This window comes from Macrotis lagotis, chromosome 1, assembly GCF_037893015.1.
Source record: "Macrotis lagotis isolate mMagLag1 chromosome 1, bilby.v1.9.chrom.fasta, whole genome shotgun sequence".
Taxonomy (NCBI): domain Eukaryota; kingdom Metazoa; phylum Chordata; class Mammalia; order Peramelemorphia; family Peramelidae; genus Macrotis; species Macrotis lagotis.
This window is the reverse complement of record NC_133658.1, coordinates 904,037,607-904,042,240: the sequence shown is the minus strand read 5'-3', so window position 1 is coordinate 904,042,240 and position 4,634 is coordinate 904,037,607.

Sequence of the window (4,634 nt, the reverse complement as noted above, 5' to 3'; positions counted from 1 at the left end):
TCAGCCTCAGTTTTCTCATCTGCAAAATGGACACAATAACAGCATTATTGTGAAGATAATGAAATTCTATATGTAAAACACAAAAATATTAAAGTACTATGTAAGTGCTAGCTACAATTATTGGATAGGAACCATGTAGAGCTTTTAGCCTAGCAATAGCAGTTCTCGATCTGTACCCCAAAGAAATCAAAGAAAGGGGAAAAGGACCCAGATATACAAAAAGATTTGTGGCAGCTCTTGTTTGAGGAGGCAAAGAATGGGAAATTGAGAAGATGTCTCAGTTGAGAATGGCTGAAGAAGCAATAGTATATGATTGCGATGGAATACTAATGTACTGTAAGAAATGATGAAGGGTTGGTTTCTGAAAAACCTAGAAAGACTCGCATGAACCAATGTAAAGTAAAGTGAGCAGAACCAGGAGAACAACTTGTCTAATAACAAAAATATTGCAAAGACAAGCAACTTTGAAAGACTTGGGCATATCATTCGACATAAAGACTGACCATGATTCTTGAAAACTCGTGATGATGCTTGCTGCCCCCATCCTAGCAGAGAGAGGAGAGACTTAAGGTAAAGACTGAGACATTCTGTTTGACTAAATCAGTTTGTAACAAAAATTTTGTTTTTCTTGCTTTTTAAATGTGTGTCTGAGCAGAAGAGGTGGAGAAAAAAAGATCTTTGTGCAAAAAAATAAAATTTAATTTTACAAACAGATATGAGGTACACTTAAGCTTCATTGGAGATTTCTTGGAGTTAATTTCAGGTAGGGACACAATAAATCAAAAAGAGAAAAATGACCCCTTGGATCAGTTCCCTGTGTGAACCTATAGGCTTGGGGGCCCATATTTTACCTGGAATGGACCCCAACTTCAAAGCTGACTTTTGAAACCCTCATCTCTCTTCATGGCTTACCCCAGAGCCTCCCCCAATGACCTTTTATTGACTTGTCTCTGTTGATGTGTCTCCATCTTAGCAGCAGAATGTTCTGTTTTGTCTTGGGCTCTCGCTTAGGACAGAGCCTTGCACAGTGTAGCTGCTTAATGAATGTTCGAGTTGACTCCAATGGGGTTGCTCATGTCCCATCCTATGGGGGAGAAACAAAAGAAGAATATGATGAGTTCGTGATGGCTAGGGGATGAAAGCTGGCCTAGGGGGATAAAATGAGGGAAGAGTAGAGAGCAAGCCATGAACTGTGCCACGCTGACCACAGGTACCACTGGAATAGGGAATACTGGGGGGGGGGGGGCAGAGGGAGCTGGGAGTGGGCTCCTGGGGGGGAGGGGGCCTAGCCCAGTCCTGCAGCCTAGGGTCACAGTAGAACAGGAAGCTTCTTCAACTGCATTCTGAAGGAGCAGGCCCATCATCTTGATTTCTTTCCTTATAATCTGAAAGACAGAGAAATGTTAACAGAAGTATTGACTTTTTTCTTCTGACATTTTTGATAACCTTGGTTTTTACATCACCTTCATTCTTTCTCTCTCTCTCTATTATGAAGAGAACTATTTCTCAGAAGAAAGAAAGAAAGAAAGAAAGAGAGAGAAAGAAAGAAAGAAAGAAAGAAAGAAAGAAAGAAAGAAAGAAAAAAGAAAGAAAGAAAGAAAGAAAGAAAGAAAGAAAGAAGGGAGAGAGGGAGGAAGGAAGGAAGAAGAAAAGTAGCTGAGCAAAGCTAAGCTACACATATTTTCCCATGAACTTGGACATTCAGTATGATATTTACCACTTCCAGCACTCCCTGATTCATGGAGATACAGGTATTTTTATCACTACTTGACTGATGTCTAGCTTGGACCCTCCTCGCTGAGTTCAGGGAAGCTATCACCTGAAGGTCAGCCACAAGACAATGACTTTTTCTGGGACCACAGAACTCCTCAAACATAATTACATTAAACATTACATTCAGATGCGGATGGGTCTTTTTGGGCAGACTCCAGTGCGGGGGGGAGATACCCCTCCTGATGAAATTTTGAACCTTGAGAAATGACTTGTCTAAGTTCCCATGACTATTTAGCAGCAGAACCAGCACCATCAATCTGTAAAAGGTCACATTTTAAAGTCCTTTCTACAAGGGAGACACTTGTAACTTTTTTTTTTAAGTTTTTTTTTTTTTTTTGCGAGGCAATGGAGTTAAGTGGCTTGCCCAAGGTCACACAACTGGGTAATTATTAAGTGTCTGAGATGGGATTTAAACGCAGGTACTCTTGACTCCAGGACCGGGGCTCTATCCACTCTGCCACCTAGCCACCCCCACAAGGGAGACACTTGAAAACCAGTCCAGCTTCAAGGCAAAGAAAGACAGGGGTCTCAAGCCTCTGCCAATGGGTTTCTTTACAAAGACAAAGAATCCTGAATATAGCAGAGTTAACAGAAAGAATATGTGTGATAGCATGATCTGTCAGATATTCAGGAAACCTATGTGTCCAGAGATCATGTCAAGGGCACATTTTGGGGTCCACACGTGGCCAAGTAGACACATATTATATTGCATATAACTTTCTGCCTCTCTGATATTTGTGCTTGACCATGGGCTACTCTCTGTTACCATCTCCTGACCCACAGAAACTACTAAGCCTCTGTAGGGCCAGGACCCAGTGCAGTGGATAGAGCACCAGCCCTGGAATCAGGAGGACCTGAGTTCAAATCCAACCACAGACATTTAATAATTACCTAGCTGTATGACATTGGGCAAGTAACTTAACCTTGACTGCCTCCCATCTAGGGTCATCTCTAGTCGTCCTGATTCCTACCTGGTCACTGGACCCAGATGTATCTGGAAGAAAAAGTGAGAATGGTGACTTATCCCTGGCACCCCTCATTCAAAGCCAATTCATCTGTTTGTCACGATATCACCTCCCTGAAGTCATGGTCTTTTTCCAGAACGAAGGACAAACACAAACATCATCATCATCATCAACATCATCATCATCTCTCAGTCCCTTTGTTACTGGGGAGGGCTAAAACTGTTGTTTTCAGTTTATTCAGTTTATTGTTTTCAGTTATGTCAGATCCTTCGTGACCCATTTGAGGTTTTCTTGGCAGAGATACTGGAATGGTTTGTCATTTCCTTCCAGCTCATTTTACAGATGAGGAAACTGAGGCAAACAAGGTGAAGTGACTTGCCCAGGGTCACAGTGCTAGTCAGTATATGAGGTTGAATTTGAACTCAGGTCTACCTGACTGCAGGCTTGGTTCTTTATCCACTGCAGCCCCTAGCTGCCCCTGGTTAAAGTTTTATATGACAGCTAAACCTAACCAGGCAGCTCATAAAAAAAGCTGAGGTCATATCTATGTTGTGGGATAGTGAGAAATAAGGCTAGATTGCAAAGGACTTGAAAACAACCAGGCAGAAGAGTTTAGATTCAAAGAGGTTAAAATATGAACATGTGTGTGTGTGTGTGTGTGTGTGTGTCTGTATAGATATAGATATAGATACAGATACAGATATAGATATAGATATAGATGTAGATGTAGATGTAGATGTATATAGATAGATAGATATGGGGTCACTGAAGACTTTTGAACAAGGGAAGTGACAGATGAAAGTTACTTTTGATATTTGCTCCCTATGTGACTTTGGGAAAGTCTTCCACGGCCCTCTTTCTTTCTTTTTTTTAAATTTTATTTAAGGCAATGGGGTTAAGTGACTTGCCCAAGGTCACACAGCTAAGTCATTATTAAGTATCTGAGGCCAAATTTGAAGAAGGCCTCTTTCTTTAGATATGAAGTAGAAAGAATAACACCTGTAGACTTTCTCTCACAAGGTAGTTGGGAAGCATAATATAAAATATGTTATCATAGCAACCAGGTGGCACAATTGAAAAAGAGCTGAGCTTGGAACCAGGAAGACCTCAATTCAACCAAATTCAGCCTCAAACTCCAACTAGCTGTGTAATCCTGGGCAAGTCATTGAACTTCTGTCTGTCTCAGTGATCTCATCTGTAAAATGTATATCATTCCTTCCCAGGATTGTTGTGAGAATCAAATGATGCCATACTTTGCAAACATTCAGGTTCTATTTATATGATAGTATTGAGAGAAGCAAATCATTTTTATTATCTATAATAACATAGATTGTAACCTCTTAGAGGGATGGGACTATGTTGTGATTCATATTTGGATGCTCAGTTTCTAGAATGGAATCTTGCACAGAGTAGGTCCTAATGAAATATTGAATTTAAATGAATATTTAAAATAACTCAGAGACTCTGCTAAAAGACCTGCTTTAATAAAGTAGAAATAGGAATACTCTATGACTGGCATCTTAACTTGTTCATCTTTAATAAGTCAAAAAATAATAAATATTGGATGCCTCCTCTATGCAAAACTTGGAGTTAGGCCCTAGACTTACAAGGATGGAGAAATTTATATTTTAGAGAAAGAGGTCAAGACATGTAGAAGAATAAGTGTGATACAAAGAAAAATATAATGGGGGGAGGCGGTTAGGTGGTGCAGTGGATAGAGCACTGGCCCTGGAGTCAGGAGGACCTGAATTCAAATCCGACCTCAGACACTTAATAATGACCTAGCTGTGTGGCCTTGGGCAAGGCACTTAACCCCATTGCCTTACCAAAAAACCTAAAAAAAAAAGAATATAATGAGGAAAATAATTAATATAATTAGAGTATGTTTACTATTGC